Source organism: Palaemon carinicauda, chromosome 1 (genome assembly GCF_036898095.1).
Source record: "Palaemon carinicauda isolate YSFRI2023 chromosome 1, ASM3689809v2, whole genome shotgun sequence".
In the NCBI taxonomy this organism is placed as follows: Eukaryota; Metazoa; Arthropoda; class Malacostraca; order Decapoda; family Palaemonidae; genus Palaemon; species Palaemon carinicauda.
This window is the reverse complement of record NC_090725.1, coordinates 11,044,730-11,068,630: the sequence shown is the minus strand read 5'-3', so window position 1 is coordinate 11,068,630 and position 23,901 is coordinate 11,044,730. Positions and strand designations below refer to the sequence as shown.

The 23,901-nt window shown below is 42.1% G+C and overlaps 1 protein-coding gene across 1 annotated transcript in view; it reads left to right on the top strand.

The window, feature by feature from the left end:
* Positions 1–6,928: 6,928 nt before the first annotated feature.
* LOC137646902 (WD repeat-containing protein 47) overlaps positions 6,929–23,901 on the top strand; it is a 358,427-nt gene continuing 341,454 nt past the window's right edge. The window contains exon 1 of the mRNA XM_068379977.1: positions 6,929–7,092. The gene's annotated coding sequence lies outside the window, so the exon portion shown is untranslated. The remainder of the gene's footprint in view (positions 7,093–23,901) is intronic.

The following is a 23,901-nucleotide window of genomic DNA, read 5'->3' as shown; positions in this document are numbered from 1 at the left end:
TGCAAAAAGGAAATTTTTCTTTTAACTTAAAAAAAATAACAGTCAGCTTAGGAGATAAGAAATCAGCGGTCTTCATATAAAAAAGGAAAAACTATATTTGGATATACGTCTCCATAAGCATTAAGTTAGTTTAGCCTCAAGGAAAACAGAAATAAAGAAGATAGTTTCTCATTACTTTACTTACTATCAAATGCATCGGCCAAAAAGGGTTGCTTTTTCTTTTGGACAGGTAGTGATAGAGCCGTCTGGTTTAAGTAGAGGAACTGTTAAGTCTATACTAAAGAATGCAGGTTTAAGGGTAGCACATCATTTGTGTTTCTGGATTATATTAGAGAGAGTTTCTTTTATGGTCTAATTGTATTCCCTCCCTGTAGAAGCATTAACTCTTTGAGCAAAAACCCTGAGCTGAGTACAGTTATTCAAAGTCAAATCTGATCTGTTACCTTTCCGAGGATGATGTGCCTCCTGTTTCTCCAAATAAGCGTGTCTAAAATCATCACTGAATCAGGGTTTGTCTTTCACTCTGTACTTTAACACACGAAAAGGGATACACCAATCAATCATGTTGACCAGATTCTCATTCAAGAGAACAACAGGTTCAATACCTTTAAACAACTGCAATAGACTACTCAAAATGCCATACTAGACTGCTTGAGATTCTATATGTATTTTCATGAGTAAATTTGATATATCAGAAACAGACTATTCAGTCTTGATTACTAACAAAAAGCAAGATCAGACATTCCAACTGGAAAACCAACCTTACTTATTATAACACCAGGGCAGTCGGTGTATACTAGGTACCAGTAATTACCAGACTTGTGAGTAGATTCACTTATGCTTTGTTCACAGCTTGATTCTAAAGCAAATTTCTAAGCTCTTAAGCTATGGAAATCCGTAGGAGAAACAGGATTTAATCACTCCCTATGATGAGCATTGAAACCACCAACAAGCACAAAAGAGGCAATTTTATCACATTCCACCTTAGCCATAGTGGTAAGAAGACAATCGAAGATAAAATCATCCGATTTTAGATTCCGTTAGGTGGAAGACAAATAAAAGCTATGACTATCACAAACTTTTATGACCTAAATCTCATGTCATCAACATTCGTAGCAGGACTTATGAGAAGCAGGGTACTCTGTCTTAATATACTTTAATATACACCATAATACCCCTTGCGCTAAGGGGTCACCCCGTTTGAAAATGATTGGTTTCTTAAAACCTGGAATAAGCAGCTTAGATGAGTGCCTCATTTAAGAAACCAAAGTTTCTGAGAGTAAAAAGATATACTGTTTGAGGCAACTATAGGGTCTCTGATATTGCTATGTATTTCATGAATATTGCTTTACATTAGATGACACTGTTGGAGTCTAGGCTATGATGCAATGGTCCTGGATTTTGTTTAATATCTTCAGATAGAATAACGATTAAAACCCATAAAAAGGTTTCATAATACTTGAAAACAAAATTAACAGTACAGACAAAATGTCAGATAAAATTGGTCAATATGGCATGGACGACACAACATGCAAGGCTTATAGTAGCCTCCAGGATAGCCACATCAAGTGAAGTGAGGACAAGAATGATGGTTTTGAAAATGAATACTTGAAAGGGAAATAAAACAGCAGATAAGGAAAAAGCCACCACTTGACAAACCACCAGGCATCCATGGCCCCTCTATTGCCCACCACACTATGTTAGGAATATGCAAATTATTTGGTGTATGTGTATACATAGGAAAACTGATTGGTAACCAGAGACGGATACAGTGGAGTACTATTTGGCCAGTTAAAGGATCCAATACCTCTCAAGCATTAGTATCTCAGCAGGTGGCTGGTACCTTGGGTAACTTACGACTTATCATATATATTTAAGCATTTACCTATTTTGTCCTGAGACTAGTTGAACAGTGTTCTATTTTCACTTCCCTAAACTCTTTTTAATCGTTCCACCATACAAATATTCAATTACTCCTCCTTGTAGTTTTATATCAGTAAGAAGTGAGTTCATTCCTGAATTTTACACGTTTTTCATCTCAGTTTTTCCTTCATATAATCTTTCAACATACAATCTTCTTAAACCTTGTTAGAATATACATAAAGCAGCTTTCGAAACTGTCTCATTTGTCAACCTATCCTTCAATTTGCTTTGCTCTAATACCTATTATTCTAAAACAAACTCCTTTCTCTTCATCACCTTCCCTTTCCAGTGAAAATTTCTCTTCTGATACCACACAGACTTAACAAAGAACTTTAACTCCGCAACATCACTTTCACTGATACTTATTTACTCAATAAAATATCTCAATACAACTACTTTTTTCATTCCATAAATCCAACCAGAAACAGGTTTACTCTTACTCTCCCAGAAACATTACTACTCTGTCTTTTTTTCTGAACCTTGTTGATGAGTTTATATAATCTTTCTTCTTACTACGCTTAATGACATAGATGCAACAATAGATTGACACAAATGCGTCTTTTTTTTTTTTTTTTTTTTTTTTTTTTTTTTTTTTTTTTTACTTTTGTGACATAACAAATGCTAATACTTTCCACGTTCCCCATGTTTTACCCAGGTCAGATACAATTACCCTTTGCCAGTCGTAGTCCTGAATCCTTACGTAATGTTTTGGTCTCTTTAAGTATTGCATCAAGCTTTCTCTCTTTAATCTCATAAAGCCTAAGACAGAGAAAACCATGAGGTAGTATCCATTATTTTTCTGTGTTCTTTTCAACGTAAGGTCAAGTTGTACAACCATACAGTAGTTACTTTTAGCCATTTGCCCCTTTATACGATTTCATCCCATCAGGAATGAGCTGGGATTATCGCAGCTTATAAAGAAAAATATATGAAACACACACACACACACACACAGATATATATATATATATATATATATATATATATATATATATATATATATATATATATATATATATATATATATGTGTGTGTGTGTGTGCGTATATATATATATATATATATATATATATATATACATACATATATATATATATATATATATATATATATATATATATATATATATATATATATATATATATATATATATATATATCAGCCTCATCTAGACCATTGGAGGATAAAGGACCTTCCACTCACATCTATTTATAGTGGTTCTATACCAGTCTATGACCAAAAATTTTCTTGGCTCGCCAATCCATCGTCTCCTCTTCCTTTCAATCTCTAGGGACCCATTCTGTTATTCTTAATTACCATGTTTTCTCAGCCATATCCATGTCCATTTCTTTTTCTTACATGTTGTTAGAACTGTAAGGACAGTGAGACAAGCGTCACCAAGATCAACTGATACTTTATTTGTTGTTGGGGTATTAGAGCCAACACTTGTTGTTTTTGAATGTGCACGGAGATATATTACAAGGTGCGGACGGAAAGGTAGGATGACGTTGACGCCAAGTCAGATTGAAGTGCCCGCCAAAATATATGTGTTTTCTTACACTTACAAATATATGAATTATGGGTTAACAAAAACATATTATGAAACGATACATACATCAAAATGTAGCTCTGGTAGAGCGGAATATATATACATAGGATACCACAGTGTGGCGAAGAGAGAATTTAAATAAATAAGTAGTTTGTCGATTTTCTGGACGACGAAGGGATCGGTGTCCTTACAGAACATCTTCTACTAATTTAGTTGCTTTGGTATCCATGTTGCCCATCTTTTTTGCCTCTTAGTGTTATTACTATCATTATTTTTTCCATTGTTCTTAGAGCTGTAAATTGCTTATGTTCTAAGGATTTAGAAAGGCTCTAAGTTTCTTATGAATAAGTTACTGCTGCATGACCATTGAATTAAATACTTTTCTTTTTAGAGAAAGTGGCATTTTATGATTCATAATCTCATATTGTTTAATAAAATTCTTCTTTCCATGCTTATGTTTCCTCTATATAATGAAGAGTAAGTGTCTGATTTTTATATATATATATATATATATATATATATATATATATATATATATATATATATATATATATATATATATATATATATATCTTTCCAGTCACGATCAGCGTCATTGCCAGACGTATAACTACCCGGTCTCTCCCCGTCCCTCAGGTAGGGATGACCGGGTAGTCATATGCCTGTGAGAAGGGGTACCCCGAAAGTAGCTCAGAAGCCACAGTTTCCCAGAAATTGCCGAAACTGTCGTGCAGTATTATTATTATTATTATTATTATTATTATTATTATTATTATTATTAGCTAATTGACAACCCTGGCTGGGAAAAACGGAATGCTATAAGCCCAAGGGCTCCAACAAGGAAAAAAATCGAGTGAGGAAATTGAAACAAGAAAATTAATAAATTAATGCACAAGAGATGTATTGAACAATGAGAATAAAATATTTTAAGAATAGTAACAACGTTAAAATAGATTTTTCACATACAAATTATAAAACACTTCAAAAGGAAGAGAAATAAGACAGAACAGTGTGCTCAAATGTACCGTTTAGCAAGAGACTTCTCTCCCCAAGACAGTGAAAGACCATGGTATAGAAGCTATAGCACTTTATAAGACTAGAGAAAAATGGTTTGATTTTGGATTATCCTTCTAGTAGAGCTGCTTACCATAACTTAATAGTCTATCTTACCCTTACCAAGAGGGAAATAGCCATTAAACAATTACATTACAGTAGTTAACCACTTGAGCGAAGAAAAATTGCTAGGAAAGGGGGCTGGGTGGGAAGGGTTGAGTCTGTGTTGGTGTGCTTGTGTGAGTATGTACATGTCTATCTAAATATTTACCACACACGCGCCCACACACACACACACACACACACACACACACACACACACATATATATATATATATATATATATATATATATATATATATATATATATATATATATATATATATATATATATATATCTGTGTTTGTGTACGCAACCTGTCATAAATGACTGCTAAATATTTAGATAGATAGGCACATACACACCCAGATTCAGCCCTTCCCACCCTCCCCCTTTCCTCTCGGAATGCAGCATCTCACCAGGGTATGACTAGTCTTCTCCCCCTACCCGAGTTCACCAAACTTTCAACTGGAAACCACAAGGAACTAGAAGAGTTGGAAGATCCAGGCCTACATGGCTGATGACTATGAAGCTTGAAGTAGGAAATGATGAATGGAGAAGTACTGGTTTAAAAGCTCAAGGTAGAGACGACTGGCAAAATCTAACCGAGGCCCTTTGCGTCAATAGGCGTAGGAGGAAATGATGATGATTATAATATAGACACACACATATATATATATATAATCTTCTCATACGCCTATTGACGCAAAGGGCCTCGGTTAGATTTCGCTAGTCGTCTTTATATTGAGCTTTTAATTCAATACTTCTCCATTCATCATCTCCAACTTCGCGCTTCATAGTCCTCAGCCAAGTGGGCCTGGGTCTTTCAACTCTTTTAGAACCTTGTGGTGACCAGCTAAACATTTGGGAAATTAATGTCTCTTGGGGAGTGCGTAGAGCATGACCAAACCATCTTCATCTACCCCTCAACATGATCTTATCCCCAAATGGTACTCGAGTAATCTTATAGTTTCATTTCTAATGGCTAGTACAGTGGTAACGCGTTCGCCTAGCATTCGCATGGCAGCAGATCGATCCCCGCCCAGGACCGTGAGTTTAAGCTGTTTACTGGGGAGGCCACTGCTGTGGTTGGGCACCACAGTAGGGGTTGGACTTCCCCGGCTGACGTTCTGGTGAGCATCTATTCTGACGAAACTGGAACTGAAACCAGATAACTTTAACTTATCCTGCCATTTTACTCCAAATATTCTTCTGAGGGCTTCGTTCTCAAATCTACTAAATCTGTTCGAGATTGTTTCATTATCATACCATGACCCATGTCCATACAGTAACATAGGTCTCACTAAATTAATATATAGACTGATTTTTGTATGTAATTTCAGGTGATTTAATTTTCAAATTTTACTCCACTAAGCCGTTTTTTTTTTTCAATCTTTCGTTAAATTCAAATTCTAAAGACTGTATTAGAGATCACAGTTCCCAAATATTCAAATGATATTTCACCTTCGATTGCATGTTCCGTTCTCATTATGTCTGCCTTTCTTCTATTTATCCTGGTCAGCACTAGATATCGACTTAGCAGTAGCCTCAATTAATCATAGAATATTGTAGTATATCGTTTATTTACTGTACTAAAATTCTATCTTTTCCGTTAGCTGAGTTTTCTCTTTGCATATGATTCCTATCTCTACTTGATTGAAGGAATCTCAATTAAGAAACATTAAGGTTACTGCATTCTTAAAAAGGGTGGGGTGTAAATTGTATCATTAAATTGAAAGACCTTTATTTCAAACATATCTATGACGAAGGTAGAAATCTGGCAACACTTAAGAAAGTATTGCGATTGAAGTATTATGTATTTTTACAATAAAATATACCTAAGTAATAGAAGAATATATATTATACAAAAAATAAATTTATATATTTTAAAAAATTTTTTTTATTCTATATATATTTACTATTTTTCATTTTGTTGATATAAATCGATTGCGTTTGGCAACTGTTAGGACTATCGTTAATACTCATAACGCGTCTGTATTAAATTCCTTATCACTTTGTAATGGTATAATACTGATTTATTACATTCATAATTAAATAAAATGTTCCTGATTACTCATTATTCGTGGATAAGGGCAATGACCATCGGCGAGCTCTGATTGGCTATAAAACGACGTAACTTCACAATCAGCCAATCAAAACTCAGATTCTCTCGTGTTTTGGATGTGGACATGGAAGAGTTGCTAAGTATTTTATTGACTTTTTCTTTTGTGACTCATACGTTATCTTTCACAACTTTACACTCGGTTTCTCAAAAGGATTTATATTTATAAACATAAAAAAAGTGGTAGGAGGGAAGTGGTGAGCAAATTGTTTATTATATAGTATTAAATAAATGACGCGCTGGTAACTTTTCACGTGGGCTCAGCCTCAGATGAGGAGCCTTGACACTGAACGTCAATTCGAGATGTGTGAATTAACTACCTGTAATTCGATATAATTAACCCCGGTGAGTATGAGAGAAATCAGCTGATGCATTTCATATTGTGAATGAAGATTCGTAGTAGGAATTTTGATGGTACTATTTCATGAAAAGTATCCAAATTATGGGGAAGGCTGGGCTGTGTTCGAGCTTATTGTTGTTGTGCATGGATGGATTTTTGGGAAAGAATAATTAGGCTGTATTGTAAATTACCTGGGAAAACCTTGACGTGGTTCTAATAATTAAATAGACTAGATATCTAACACACCTTTATTACTGAACTATGTTGGTATTGATGTGTTGACTGTATATGGTGTACCACATGTATTAGTAAACAGGTGTGTCATATTTGCATTTGTGTTTTTTTTATTTTTTATGGGGCATTCTTGTGTTTCCGGTTCTTACCTGCCATTGTTTTATTCGAGAATTAAATATAAATAAATACTATATCAGTTGTAGGTAGCTTAAGTATCATTGTTGGATACTCATAGATCAAGAACACTACTAATCTAAGCCTAGTTTAGGTTTAGCTATTTCATGTAGCTTAGGGTGTCATTATTGGGTACTGAAAAATCAAGACTCAAAGATTAAGTCTGGTTTAGGCTTAGCTATTTCAGTATTCCATCGTTGAATAATTTTCAGGTTGGATTTGGACTTGAGCAAAGCATTCTATAAGGTAGTCAAGGTTGAGCCCAAATTGATGATGTATTTTAGCAAAGCATTCTATAAGGTAGTCAAGGTTGAGCCCAAATTGATGATGTATTTTAGCAAAGCATTCTATAAGGTAGTCAAGGTTGAGCCCAAATTGATGATGTATTTTAGCAAAGCATTCTATAAGGTAGTCAAGGTTGAGCCCAAATTGATGATGTATTTTAGCAAAGCATTCTATAAGGTAGTCAAGGTTGAGCCCAAATTGATGATGTATTTTAGCAATGGTGCCGAATGATGATGTTTAAAAACCTAGTCATGAATCTTTGGGTGTTTTTATTTTGTTTTTATCTTGTTAATGGTCAAATACATGACAATGCAAGACGAGTAATGACACTGTGTGGTAAAATTATATTTCCGGCGAATATAGATATATATATATATCAATATATTTCACTAAGATATTTATTTGCAGTGAAAATAAGTGTCATTTTCGACAAAAACAACCATTTATCCATAGGGTAAAGCTGTTTTTTAGTAGGAAAGTTTTCCCTGTCCATAACTATATTAAAACCCACTGTTGTAGGCCAGTGTTATTATTACTTGCCACAGCCAAGCTACAACCCTAGTGGGAAAAGCATGATGCTACCAGCCCAAGGGCTCCAGTGGGGAAAGCAGTCCAGTGAGGAAAGTATATAAGGAAATAACAAAATGTATATGGAAGTTATGTATATGAAATATTTTAAGATTAATAATATCAAAATAGATCTCATATATAAACAATGAAAAGAGACTTCGTCAATCTATTTAACAGAAAAGTACTTGCAACAAGTTTTAACTTTTCCAATTCAACTGCTGGATTAGGAAGATCATTCCACAATGTAGTCACAGAAGAAGCCAATACAGATAGAATTAATGGCATAACAAGTGTTAAAACCGATGATATAGTCTGTGACTATCTTAACCCTTTTACCCCCAAAGGACGTACTGGTACGTTTCACAAAACTCATCCCTTTACCCCCATGGACGTACCGGTACGTCCTTGCAAAAAACTGCTATTTACATTTTTTTCATAATTTTGATAATTTTTTTGAGAAACTTCAGGCATTTTCCAAGAGAATGAGACCAACCTGACCTCTCTATGATGAAAATTAACCCTTTTACCCCCGGGGTATTTGGAAATTTCCAACCCTTAACCCCCAGGGGGTTATTTTTTTCCCAGCACATTTTGCAGTATATTTTCTTTAAATTGCTCTAACAGCCTTAATTTTTGTCATAGAGAGGTCAGGTTGGTCTCATTCTCTTGGAAAATGCCTGAATTTTCTCAAAAAATTATCAAAAAATATGAAAAACTAATTTTTATAGCATTTTTTTGCAAGGACGTACCGGTACGTCCATGGGGGTAAAGGGATGGCTTTTGTGAAACGTACCAGTACGTCCTTTGGGGGTAAAAGGGTTAAGGCTGTTAGAGCAATTTAAAAAAAAATATACTGCAAAATGTGCTTGAAAAAAGATAACCCCTGGGGGTTAAGGGCTGGAAAGTTCCAAATTGCCTGGGGATAAAAGGGTTAATGGAAAGGATGGTCAAAATCATAAAAGAGCTCATGCACCATGCACAAAGAACTAACTGAACAACAGCGCCAGAGGTTAGTATACAGTAAAGTTTTAAGATTAGGTTTTAGGAACGTGAGGTTTTATTGCTTATTAGCGCTGGGTATAAAGTGAGTATGCATGAATACAGTAATACAGTTCTAGTAAACGAGATGATTCTGGTGCAAATTTAAGTGTTTTGAATTATTTAGAGGTTGATAATTGTCAGAAACCAGTATGTTTTTAAGTATAAGGAAGACTGAAATGCGAGAAGTTTGTCGCCAAAAGGGAAACAACCTCATGGATACAACCTAAACAAAATTTCTTCATCTAACCTAACCTAAGAGGCTTTTGTCCGTGCCAGTGGGGGCAGGGCTATGCCACCTGTTTAACCTAACCCCCCCCCCCCCAGGACTCCATGTCTTTTACGTTAGGCTGTATCCCTCTGTTTTCGACATATAACTTCAGAATTGTTCAAAACGCTCATAAATACATCAGGAATATTGCTTACGTCTGTTTCTACATTGTAAAATAATGATTACTGTAAGTGCTGCACAGTACTGTATTTCATATGAAATGGTAGCAGGTCATAAGTACTTTTCTGTGTTCAGTATGTGTATAGTTAACACACAGTATATAGTAAGTCACTTTATAAGGTGAATTTTCAATATTAAACTTACCCGATAATCATGTAGCTGTCAACTCCGTTGCCCGACAGAATTCTATGGAGGGATACGCCAGCTATCACAATACTAGAAGGGGGTGTATTTACCAGCGCCACCTGTGGCCAGGTACTCAAGTACTTCTTGTTGACACCTCCTCAATTATTCCTCTGTCGTGCTTCCGGCAAGACGTTCTGGGATACGCTTATGTTCTTGGAGTATTTTCACGACTTTGGTGAAGTATTTCTCTTTGATTTCGGCTGTCGCTTTACTGGAAAACTTCTATATTAGCTTAGTTAGCTTTTGGAATTAATTTGATTAGTTTTGGTGACGAGAGAGTATGAACTCTCGTTCACCTTTCAATGGCCGACCCTTCCCTTAGACGGAAGTGTTGGTGTCTAAGAGAGTATAGACTCTCTTTCTTAATTTTGCTTAACAAAGTTATAGATTTATTTTATATCTCTCCGCCTCTTATAGGCCTCTTCGATTAACTTCCTTTTATTATAAACTCATTAAAATTAATTTTTATATTTGTTTATATTCGACCTTCCTAATAGTAGGCGGTCTTTTACCGAAGTTAATAAACTTTGAGCCCGTCATTTCGGTTTTTACCTGTTAACATATTATGCTATTTCCGCCACAGAGTTTGAAAGATTTTCTTTGACAGTCTCGTACTGTTTTCAAAGCTGAACTAACGTTTTGTTTTGTCTCTGCAGTTGTTGACGTTCAGAACGTTCAACTTGCACTCTATCGTTACGATAGAGAAAGTATGTTCACGGTTTCACGTTGCAGTAAGAGTAACCGTGTCTAGCGTTTTGTTCATTCTTTCTTAACTTAATGGTTTTGATCCTAATAAAGGAACTTTTCAGTTTTTTTCCTTTACAATAATATGTTTTAACGATATATATGATTGGGCTCTTCTCTCAGGTTCTAAGTCTAGAGAGAGAGAGAGAGAGAGAGAGAGAGATAGAGACGGAGGGAGAAAGAGGATAAACGTTTCATTCAAGCCTGCCAGGCGTACGAGTAACGTCATTATCGATTTTTGCTCTTCTCCCTAGTCTCTTTAGGGGAAGAAACTAAACGTTTCTAGAGTGATCTAGTGTTTAGTCTCTTTCCAACCACTGATTTATCTTTCATTAGATTTTTCTGTTACATTGTAATTCTGTTTTCGCAATTACTAACTTTGAGAAAGGATAGAATTGCGTATTTCAGGTACAAACCACTTAAGTTTCGAGTTCAGTGAAATAAGTGCAAACAGAAATCAAAGTGATAAGTGATTAGTGCGTGAGGGTACTTTTGTGCGCGCCAGTCGTCCTCCCAGTCCGGGACCTCTTGCAAGCTCCCAAGCCCAGGGGAGAAGCAATGTCGAAGGGCATAAGGGTTCAGCAGGCCTTGATCGGCGCACAGAAGTATTCTCGGTGGTTGTGGGCGTGTCTTACCGAGACCGTCACTCCCACCCGCAGACGATTGGGCCCTTATTTTGCTCGTCTGCAGAAGAGATTAGGGGAGATAAAGGCAGAGTGACGCTGGTCTCAGGTCTCAAGACTTCTTAAACGTTAAGTCCAGACCTATGCCAGACGTACGAAGTTAAAGTTCACAACCCGAATGCAGTCGTTGGGTTAGCTCTGACTCTCCTAAGTCATCAGTTGATTACACTCCGACTAATAGGAGTAAGGTTCTGCCACAACAGATCTCTGCTGTTAAGGCTTTACCTCAGCAGAACTTAGTGTCTGCCGACCCCAAGTTAACTCTACTGCAGTCCATACAGTCACAACTTTCGGTCTTGATGCGTGAGTGTCGGGCTGAGAGTGTTGCACCGCCTGCACTCCCTCCACCTGTTCTCGCTGCACCTGTGCTCGCCCAGCCTGCATCTGCTCCGCCTGTGCTCGCCCAGCCTGCACCTGCTCCGCCTGGTCGCAGCACCATCTGCCAGGCGTACGATGTTGTGAACTCTACTACAGTCCATGCAAGCACAGCTTTCGGACTTGATGAGTGAGTGTCGGGCTGAGAGTGTTGCTCCACCGCCTCCGCCTACACTCCCTCCTCCTACACTCGCTCCGCCTGATCACAGTACCATCTGCCAGGCGTATGATGTTGTGGACTCTACTACAGTCCATGCAAGCACAGCTTTCGGACTTGATGCGTGAGTGTCGTGCTGAGAGTGTTGCACCTCCTGCACCTGTGGTGCACCAACCTCCTGCACCCGTTCAGCCTGTGCTGCACCCGCCTGCACCGGTGGTGCACCAACCTCCTGCACCCGTTCAGCCTGTGCTGCACCCGCCTGCACCGGTGGTGCACCAACCTCCTGCACCCGTTCAGCCTATGCTGCACCCGCCTGCACCGGTGGTGCACCAACCTCCTGCACCCGTTCAGCCTGTGCTGCACCCGCCTGCACTCGCTGCACCCAGTCGCAGCTCCATCTGCCAGGCGTACGATGTTGAACCACTTTCGGAGTTTGCTGTTCACAGTGTTGTTCAGCCTCAGCCTTCTTTAAGGCAACCCTTGCTTTGGGATCAGGAGAGTTACACTCTTCCTCCTCCTCCCCTTGCTGCTCCTCCAGTGGTGCAACTCTCGGTTGGGGTACAACAACCTCTCCCCTCCGTGAGTCTGTCTGCTCAACCAGCGCTGCACCGAGTTCAACCCTCATCTAGGCAAGCTCATCTACACCATGCACTTGCGCCTCAGGAGCCTCAGCTTGCTAGAACTTTACCTTGTTCTGCGCAGCCTCAACCTTCTCATGCTCCACTCATCTCTCAGGAACAGGAACGGACTACTCCGCCTCCGTCCTCCGCTTAGCTGGTACAATCCTTGGGTGCAACTCTTGCTAGGAGTCAACCTCCTTCACCCTTGCACCTGCCTTCTGCTCCGTCTGTTGTTCAGCCTATGCAGTCTGAACCTCAGGTTTTCCCTCAAGTTGAGGAAACCTCTGTTGTTGTTCCAGCTCGTTCTGACTCTGCTGTTCAGCATACCATGGTTTAAACCCCATGCAAGCATGCATTAAGCACTCTAGCACTGGTCATGGAGTTTCTGAGAAATGTTAAACGCCATGCACACGCTCTGCTTTCCTTTCAGCAGGCTCTGCTTACAGCAGGCTCTACTTCCTACATGCTCAGCATTCAGCATGCTCTGCATTCAGCATGCTCTGCATACAACATGCTCTGCATACAGCATGCTCTGCATTCAGCATGCTCTGCATACAGCATACTCTGCATACATCATGCTCTGCATACCTTACCGCATGCTTCTCAACACATCTTGGGTTGTTGCCAACTCACTAGACTGTCAAGCAGTTTCATAACGTTGCCTTCTAGTCTGCTGCTTTGCACCAGTGAACCCTCACTCAGAGAACTTAGCTTTTCTAGGATAAGGTCCCTGTAGATGAGAAAGTTCTTTTCTCCCTCCTTCTGATATTCCCTTGAGGACTCTGTCATTTGGAGGGAGCCTTTAGCTGCATAACCTCTTATGGACCTTTATTTAAGCATAACATGCTTACAGGGAAGGTAATGGTTACACTTCAGCCGCTAATCCCGTCTGTTACCACACCTGCTCCCATAGACCTTGAGCTGTGTTGCATGACATGCAGTCCAAGCTTAGTCCTTGTTAGAGGATTTTTTTGTTTACGGAGTCAATGTGTCACGGGGAAGACGTTCAACAACCAACAGAAGGGACTTGTTGTGACGCAGTGGGCAACCTCAGCAACCCGTTAAGGAGTTGTCTGTACGACCCAGACAGTCTAGACAGATTCGGGTTGTCACTGTACTTCCTCGCTTGCCCATGATTGACAGTTTACAGACTGTGCAGCAGTATCATGATCTTGTGTCCGGCTCCGTCAGACGACTGGCTTTTAAGAGCTCCCTCAAGTCGTCGCTGTCTGGAGATTTTCAAATGGACTATGGATCTGACCAAGGAACTGGGCCTCCTGGTCAATTTTGAGGAGTCTCAGCTCGTTCCATCCCAGACCATTGTCTCCTTGGGTATGGATCTTCAGAGTCGAGCTTTTCGGACTTGTCCGTCGGCCCCAAGGATCTTCCAAGCCCTAGAATGCATCCAGAGCATGCTGAGAAGGAACCGATGCTTAGTCAGGCAGTGGATGAGTCTAACAGGGACACTTTCATCGCTGGCCCTGTTCATCGAGTTAGGGAGACTCCACCTCCGCCCCCTTCAGTATCATCTAGCTGCTCACTGGATAAAGGACATGACGCTAGAGACGGGCTCAGTTCCTGTTTCCGAAGAGATGAGGTCTACTCTAACGTGGTGGAAGAACAGCATTCTTCTCAAGGAAGGTCTACCATTGGCTGTTCAGTCCTCCGACCACCGTCTCTTCTCGGACGCATCGGACACGGGCTGGGGTGCGACACTGGACGGACAGGAATGCTCGGGAACATGGAATCAGGAGCAAAGGACACTTCACATCTATTGCAAGGAGTTGTTGGCAGTTCATTTGGCCTTGATAAACTTCAAGTCCCTCCAGCTTAACAAGGTGGTGGAGGTGAACTCCGACTACACCACAGCCTTGGCTTACATCTCCAAGCAGGGAGGGATTCATTCGAGGAAGTTGTTCGAGATCGCAAGGGACCTCCTCATTTGGTCAAAAGATCGAAAGCTCACGCTGGTAACGAGGCTCATTCAGGGCGATATGAATGTCATGGCAGATCGCCTCAGCCGGAAGGGTCAGGTCTTCCCCACAGAGTGGACCCTTCACAAGAATGTTTGCAGCAGACTTTGGGCCCTGTGGGATCAGCCAACCATAGATCTATTCGCTACCTCGATGACCAAGAGGCTCCTCTTGTATTGTTCTCCGATTCCAGACCCAGCAGCAGTTCGCGTGGATGCCTTTCTGCTGGATTGGTCCCATCTCAACCTGTATGCATTCCCGCCGTTCAAGATTGTCAACAGGGTACTTCAGAAGTTCGCCTCTCACAAAGGGACACGGCTGACGTTGGTTGCTCCCCTCTGGCCCGCGAGAGAATGTTTCACTGAGGTACTGCAATGGCTGGTCGACGTTCCCAGGACTCTTCCTCCTAGAGTGGACCTTCTGCGTCAACCTCACGTAAAGAAGGTACTCCCAACCTCCACGCTCTTCGTCTGACTGCCTTCAGACTATCGAAAGACTCTCAAGAGCTAGAGGCTTTTCGAAGGAGGCAGCCAGAGCGATTGCCAGAGCAAGGACGACATCCACTCTCAGAGTCTATCAGTCTTTATGGGAAGTCTTCCGAAGCTGGTGCAAGGCCAATGCAGTTTTCCTCAACCAGTACCAATGTAACCCAGATTGCTGACTTCCTGTTACATCTAAGGAACGTAAGCTCCCTATCAGCTCCTACGATCAAGGGTTACAGAAGTTTGTTGGCAGCGGTTTTCCGCCACAGAGGCTTGGATCTTTCCTCCAACAAAGATCTACAGGACCTCCTTAGGTCTTTTGAGACCTCAAAGGAACGTCGGTTGTCCACTCCAGGCTGGAATCTAGACGTGGTCCTAAGGTTCCTAATGTCATCAGGATTTGAACCGCTCCAATCAGCCTCTTTTAAGGACCTCACATTAAAAAACTCTTTTCCTCGTGTGCTTAGCAACAGGTAAAAGAGTAAGTGAGATCCACGCCTTCAGCAGGAACATAGGTTTCACATCTGAAACGGCTACATGTTCCTTACAGCTCGGTTTTTTGGCTAAAAACGAGCTTCCTTCCCGTCCTTGGCCTAAGTCGTTCGAGATCCCAAGCCTGTCCAACATGGTGGGGAACGAACTGGAGAGAGTACTTTGCCCAGTTAGAGCTCTTAAGTACTATCTAAAGGTCAAAACCATTACGAGGACAATCAGAAGCCTTATGGTGTGCTATCAAGAAGCCTTCTCTACCAATGTCTAAGAACTCAGTTTCTTACTACATCAGGCTTCTGATTAGAGAAGCAAATTCTCATCTGAAGGAAGAAGACCTTGCTTTGCTGAAGGTAAGGACACATGAAGTGAGAGCTGTGGCTACTTCAGTGGCCTTCAAACAGAACCGTTCTCTGCAGAGTGTTATGGATGCAACCTATTGGAGAAACAAGTCAGTGTTCGCATCATTCTATCTCAAAGATGTCCAGTCTCTTTACGAGTACTGCTACACCCTGGGTCTATTCGTAGCAACGAATGCAGTAGTAGGCGAGGGCTCAGCCACTACATTCCCATAATCCCATAACTTTTTAACCTTTCTCTTGAATACTTTTTATGGGTTGTACGGTCGGCTAAGAAGCCTTCCACATCCTTGTTGATTTGGCGGGTGGTCAATTCTTTCTTGAGAAGCGCCAAGGTTAAAGGTTGTGATGAGGTCCTTTAGTATGGGTTGCAGCCCTGTATACTTTAGCACCTTTGAGTTGATTCAGCCTCCCAAGAGGAACGCTGCGCTCAGTAAGGAAGACGATCTTATTAAAGGCAGAGTAACGGTTCAAGTCGACTTCCTTACCAGGTACTTATTATTTCATTGTTATTGTGGATAACTGATTATATGAAATATGGGATACTTAGCTATCCTTTAATCTTGTACACTGGTTTTCACCCACCCCCCTGGGTGTGAATCAGCTACATGATTATCGGGTAAGTTTAATATTGAAAAATGTTATTTTTATTAATAAAATAAATTTTTGAATATACTTACCCGATAATCATGATTTAATCGACCCTCCCTTCCTCCCCATAGAGAACCAGTGGACCGAGGAATAATTGAGGAGGTGTCAACAAGAAGTACTTGAGTACCTGGCCACAGGTGGCGCTGGTAAATACACCCCCTTCTAGTATTGTGATAGCTGGCGTATCCCTCCATAGAATTCTGTCGGGCAACGGAGTTGACAGCTACATGATTATCGGGTAAGTATATTCAAAAATTTATTTTATTAATAAAAATAACATAATTGAACCGATGTTGAAAATTGCCTTACGTCGGGTCTCATAGATATTACAGTACAGTACTGTAAAAGTAAGCTGTTACTTGTAGTCATTATATGGAAAACCTTTATTAGACTTAGACTATTTAGGTAAAACTTGGTGAGCGCATTCTGTTATTCATAGGACTTTGTTAATCTTGATTTTTGTAGTAGGTTAGCCTATTCTGCAAATTTGCTGATTGTGTGCTGAAAATGGCGAGAAGAAATATTGGCACGCACAACGCACATTCTCTTACCGAATGTAGTGCACTCAACTGAACCTCCAAACACTGCTACTTCTCTCCAGCTGATGAATACATCATCAAAGAATGATCAATCAGCTGGAGTTGTGTGTCTCCAAGTGATCTCTCTTGGTGTTTGTGAAGATGGTACTTACCAAGAAGAGTGGTACTGCACATACCAGGAGGCACGGTACATACCAGAAACTTACCCAGCTCTTGAGTTTTCCGGTACTTGGTACTGGTATTCACACGCCTTCTTCCAGTGCTTGATCTTATAAATTACCGAGCACTTGCTCCTCGATCACGATTAAGGGTGCCGCCCTTGTCCCTTTCCCTCTTCAGATAGTTCCAAAGTTCACCAAAGAACATGACAGCCTAGCACAAGGATCATGGTTGTGTGTACAATAAATGAGCAATAAAACTGTGATTATGTCAGGAGACCGACTCCAGCTGCACCACAAGACCTTTCTCCATATGCAATGGGCTCCATGCTTCAGGTCACCATGCACACCATCACTGATTGGTTGGTGACCGTGTGATCGGTTAATGCGTGATCTGTCTTCATGCACTTGGACACTGCGATCGGACATTACACAATCAGACTCCTCTCGCTTACTCATTAAGTACTGTGCCCAAGACGTTCGAGTCATGGCCACCTGTCACCTGCTCTTTTCAACGTTCTATGCATTTGTATGGACTATGCTTTCAGTGATGCTGGATTCGGCTGTTAAAACTTGTAATGAGGTGGCTGTAGTTACTGATGGGAAGGCCTGCTTACCTTACAGGCCACTGACCTCTCACTTTTTCAGCAGCAGAAGAGTACTGTACATACATACTTCTGGTGCCTTCCGTAATTGTAATACAAACCAACACTATTTATGGGGTATTATTTTCAGCAAAGCTGAAAGACGAGCCATGAGACTTTTAGCGAGAGTTAACCACCCACACGCTTGTTACCGGGTGTGTGGGGTAGTAGCTACCCCTCTCACTCGCACACCTGTGACTGTAACTCATTTTACTTTTGACTATGGGAGAGAGAATTTCTCTCTCTCCCCTCTCCAATTGACTGGCCTTTTAACTTTTTAATCTTGTTTTTTCTTTTATATACAGTATATATGAAAACATTAGTTTTTTATATAGTGTATATTTTAAGCATTCTTTACAGTGAATGGTGCTTTGTTCCAGCGCGAATACAAACCTTCCACCAGTATGCGTACTTGTCTTGGTATTGAGGGCCGCATATGCGGTACCTTTATGTCGTCCGTTGAGACGGACCCTCTCCTGCTGTGCTCGGCTTGCTGCGGCCATTGGTGTTCTAGGGACAACACCTGTGATCAGTGTCCTGAGTGGTCTGCTTCCCAGTGGGAGAGGTTCGGGTGTCAGAAGAAGTCTAAGCGTGATTCTTTGCCTTTGGGGTCCTCCTCGAAATTGAAGAAATTCCAAGCTGCTTCTTCTACCCCCAACCTCTTTACAAAGCTGATATTGTGTCTTTTTATCCATAGCTGAGTGTCGATGGTCCCCTTTTGAAGGAGATTCAGTTCGGACTCCTTCAATAGGGAGTGGAGAGAAGGCGTTCTTTTCCTTCCTCTGCGGAGGTTGACTTTTCTTGTGTGGGTGCAAGTGCTGCAGCGTGTCAGTTGGACTTCGAGTCTGTGTCCGACACCGATGATTTTGCTGACCCACTAGGGGTGGTGGCAGAGCATTCTCCAAGGCAGGTTTCTCCTTCAGGGGAACACGTCTCTTGTTCGTGAAAGAAGACCCCCATTGGGCTTCGACGGTCCTGTTACACTTACGGTTCTCTAGGGATGGAGGTAGAGCCTTGCCTTAAGCGAAGTTCTCCTTCGGGAGAACAAACCTTCCCTTCGTGGGAGATAGCTCTTGAGCTGGAGCAGTCTCCCCCTCAGGCGGAATCAGCTTTTCTGTCTCGGATGCTGCCCACACCAGCCAGTCGTCCAGGTAGGCTACCACCTGAATTCCCTTTAGGCGTAATTGTTTGAGAGCTACACTCGCAAGCTTCGTGAAGATCCTTGGAGCTATATTTAGCTTGAATGGCATGGCTCTGAAGGCGTATAGTCTTCGTTGTAGCTTGAACCCTAGGTAGGGGGAGAGTCGACGGTTGATTGGAACGTGTCAATAGGCGTCTGACAAGTCTATGGAGACGGTATATGCCCTCTTGGGCAGTAAGGTCCTTATGTGTTGCAGTGTTAGCATCTTGAACTTGCAGTTCACTATGAACTTGTTGAGTGGCGACAAGTCCAGAATGACTCGAGTTTTTCCGAGTCTTTCTTGGGAACACAAAACAGCCTCCCTTGGAATTTGATGGACTTCACCCTTCGGATCACTTTTTTCTCCAACAGTTCTTGGATGTACTCCTCCAGAACGGGGGTGGAGTGTTGGAAAAACCGAGGGCACGGGGGTGGAGTGCTGTACCAGCTCCAGCCCAGTCCATTCTTGAGTAGGCTGTGGGCCCAGGGATCGAAGGTCCACCGATCCCGAAAATTTTGAAGTCTCCCTCCTACCGGTATCATCTCACTTGGACTGCTGTCCTGAGGTCTTGCCTCCCTGACCGCGACCACCCCTGAATCCCCTTCCCCTTGAGGGGCGCCTAGACGAGCCTCTGGCTGCTCCTCTAGGCTTTGCTCGAAAGGAAGTTGACTGCCCTTCGAACGTTGGGTTGAATGCCGGGGACTGTGTCGACACGGCCTGGGGTACCCACAGGAATGTGGTCGGGGTTTGTGCCACCATCTGGGGCACTGAAGGCATCGGCAATTGCTGTTGCTGTTGCTGTCTAAATGACTTGGCTGGCCGAGACGGTAGCCTAGTCCTCTTAGTCTTCCTCTTTGGTTGGGGACCCTCATCCGGGGAAGACTTTCTCTTGATAGACAGGCCCCACTTGTGGAGAAGGTTTCTATTCTCCGTGGCGGCCTTATCAACAACTTCTTTGACCGATTCGCTAGGGAAAAGGTCTTTGGCCCAAATGTTGGAGGAGATTAGTTTCCTTGGCTCGTGCCTCACCGTAGCCTAGGTGAACACGAACTCCCTACAAGCTCTCCTCGCCCTGACGAAGCTGTAAAGATCCTTCGTCACTGTGGCCAGATGAGTCTTGGCCACTACCATGAACATTTCATGGACCTTGGGGTCACTTGCCATCGTCTCAAGAGTGGTCTGAAGAGACATTGAGGCAGCCAGTCTTTCTTTTGTCTCGAGCTCTCTCCGCAAAAGAAAGTCAGACAGCTTAGGGAGGTTCTCACCGAACTGACGTCCGGCAATATCAGCCTCCAACTTCCCGACTGAGAAGGTAAGATGGATGTCCTTCCAGTCCTTGTGGTCCATAGGTAGGGCCAGTGACAAGGGTTTACACTCCTCCAGGGAGGGGCAAGGCTTGCCAGCCTCGACTGCTTTTAATACAGCCGCAAACCCTTTCTGCAAAAAGGGGAAGGCTCTAGCAGGAGAGGACACAAAGGAAGGGAGCTTCTTACTCAATGCAGCTACCTTTGAGTTCGTGAAGCCCCTCTCTTTCATCGAAGATGAAAGCAAAGCTTGAGCCTTAGCATGGTCCATCACTATGACCTCCTTCGGCTCTGTCTCCTCCTTTGAAGCTGGTTCCTTCCTCAACCGGACATAACAGTCCGGATATGACCCTTTACTGGGCCAGAATTCCACCACCTCTAGGGGAACTGAACCCAACTTATCCGACATGACGATCTTTCCAGTCGTCATCGGCATGTGCTCAGCATATCTCCACGGGTTAGCATCTGAGCACAAGGGAAGGTCTTTCACATTGAGCCTTTTCTGGGGCCCACGTGATGCTGCAAGCTTCTGCATCTGCAGTTCCATTGCAGCCGCCTTCTCAATATTCTCCTTCTGCATTTGTTGGATCATTCCAACAATGGAGGAGGATCATTCCAACAATGGAGGAGAGGGCCTGTCCCAGCTCTACTGGGAGAGCGGACGATGTTGAGGGAATAGGTCAGGGATCTGAACCGGAGCAGCCGACACCTCGTCGGCCTCTTCCTCTACAATGTCTGGGGCTTGATCTTCATCCTGGCCTCCTGCCAGGAGGTCTTCCTCCAGACGCTCGGACACGTCTGACATCCTGTCGTCCAACTGGATGTCTTGCAAGGCGACCGCGACTTCAGCATCCACCTGGATCTGAACTAGGGGGATCTCCTCTTGAGGCTGGGGAATCACTGCATCAGCTGATGCCCTAGGGAAAAGGTAAGCCCTCATCTTCTCACTTGGAAGATAAGGTCCAGAGGTGTTCTTCTGGAAGCCCCTTACCCAGGTACGAAGCTTCTCCCTTGCTATATCCCTTGATTCCTCCGTCCTGGGGGAATCAAAAGCCTCAGTAATCAGGTTAGAGCACACGGTACATACCTGAGGGTCCCAGTACCGGAGATCACCCTTGGAGACAGCGCATGCTGCGTGCCTCCTACATAACTCATGTCCGCAGAAGTTCTTACTGCGGACGTTGCAGAAAACATTTCCGCACTTCGGATGGTCCTCCTGTAAAGAGAAGAAATTTCCATGAGTATCAAGTGAACTACGTATCACTGGATATGCACAGTTAGCATAACAAATCAGAAAGGAAAGACACACACTTGTGTTTCCCGCACAACCAATTGTTGCAGCCTTCCAGATAATAAAATCGTATGGTTAATCTGTCCTAGAGTAACCAATGAAAAATTTCCAGAGGAAACAGGTGTAGCTCACACCTAAGATATGATTTTAAAATACCGGATAATAGACAAGAAAGAACTCACTTTCTTATCTGTAAGGCAACACCAAAGGGCTGTGCAAGACAACACGCAAAAGTGTTAGAAAACACAGTGTTGTACCAATACTATACTATAGTTTTCAATATTAAACTTACCCGATAATCATGTAGCTGTCAACTCCGTTGCCCGACAGAATTCTATGGAGGGATACGCCAGCTATCACAATACTAGAAGGGGGTGTATTTACCAGCGCCACCTGTGGCCAGGTACTCAAGTACTTCTTGTTGACACCTCCTCAATTATTCCTCTGTCGTGCTTCCGGCAAGACGTTCTGGGATACGCTTATGTTCTTGGAGTATTTTCACGACTTTGGTGAAGTATTTCTCTTTGATTTCGGCTGTCGCTTTACTGGAAAACTTCTATATTAGCTTAGTTAGCTTTTGGAATTAATTTGATTAATTTTGGTGACGAGAGAGTATGAACTCTCGTTCACCTTTCAATGGCCGACCCTTCCCTTAGACGGAAGTGTTGGTGTCTAAGAGAGTATAGACTCTCTTTCTTAATTTTGCTTAACAAAGTTATAGATTTATTTTATTTCTCTCCGCCTCTTATAGGCCTCTTCGATTAACTTCCTTTTATTATAAACTCATTAAAATTAATTTTTATATTTGTTTATATTCGACCTTCCTAATAGTAGGCGGTCTTTTACCGAAGTTAATAAACTTTGAGCCCGTCATTTCGGTTTTACCTGTTAACATATTATGCTATTTCCGCCACAGAGTTTGAAAGATTTTCTTTGACAGTCTCGTACTGTTTTCAAAGCTGAACTAACGTTTTGTTTTGTCTCTGCAGTTGTTGACGTTCAGAACGTTCAACTTGCACTCTATCGTTACGATAGAGAAAGAATGTTCACGGTTTCACGTTGCAGTAAGAGTAACCGTGTCTAGCGTTTTGTTCATTCTTTCTTAACTTAATGGTTTTGATCCTAATAAAGGAACTTTTCAGTTTTTTCCTTTAACAATAATATGTTTTTTACGATATATATGATTGGGCTCTTCTCTCAGGTTCTAAGTCAAGAGAGAGAGAGAGAGAGAGAGATAGAGACGGAGGGAGAAAGAGGATAAACGTTTCATTCAAGCCTGCCAGGCGTACGAGTAACGTCATTATCGATTTTTGCTCTTCTCCCTAGTCTCTTTAGGGGAAGAAACTAAACGTTTCTAGAGTGATCTAGTGTTTAGTCTCTTTCCAACCACTGATTTATCTTTCATTAGATTTTTCTGTTACATTGTAATTCTGTTTTCGCAATTACTAACTTTGAGAAAGGATAGAATTGCGTATTTCAGGTACAAACCACTTAAGTTTCGAGTTCAGTGAAATAAGTGCAAACAGAAATCAAAGTGATAAGTGATTAGTGCGTGAGGGTACTTTTGTGCGCGCCAGTCGTCCTCCCAGTCCGGGACCTCTTGCAAGCTCCCAAGCCCAGGGGAGAAGCAATGTCGAAGGGCATAAGGGTTCAGCAGGCCTTGATCGGCGCACAGAAGTATTCTCGGTGGTTGTGGGCGTGTCTTACCGAGACCGTCACTCCCACCCGCAGACGATTGAGCCCTTATTTTGCTCGTCTGCAGAAGAGATTAGGGGAGAAAATAAAGGCAGAGTAACGCTGGTCTCAGGTCTCAAGACTTCTTAAACGTTAAGTCCAGACCTATGCCAGACGTACGAAGTTAAAGTTCACAACCCGAATGCAGTCGTTGGGTTAGCTCTGACTCTCCTAAGTCATCAGTTGATTACACTCCGACTTAGAGGAGTAAGGTTCTGCCACAACAGATCTCTGCTGTTAAGGCTTTACCTCAGCAGAACTTAGTGTCTGCCGACCCCAAGTTAACTCTACTGCAGTCCATACAGTCACAACTTTCGGTCTTGATGCATGAGTGTCGGGCTGAGAGTGTTGCACCGCCTGCACTCCCTCCACCTGTTCTCGCTGCACCTGTGCTCGCCCAGCCTGCACCTGCTCCGCCTGGTCGCAACACCATCTGCCAGGCGTACGATGTTGTGAACTCTACTACAGTCCATGCAAGCACAGTTTTCG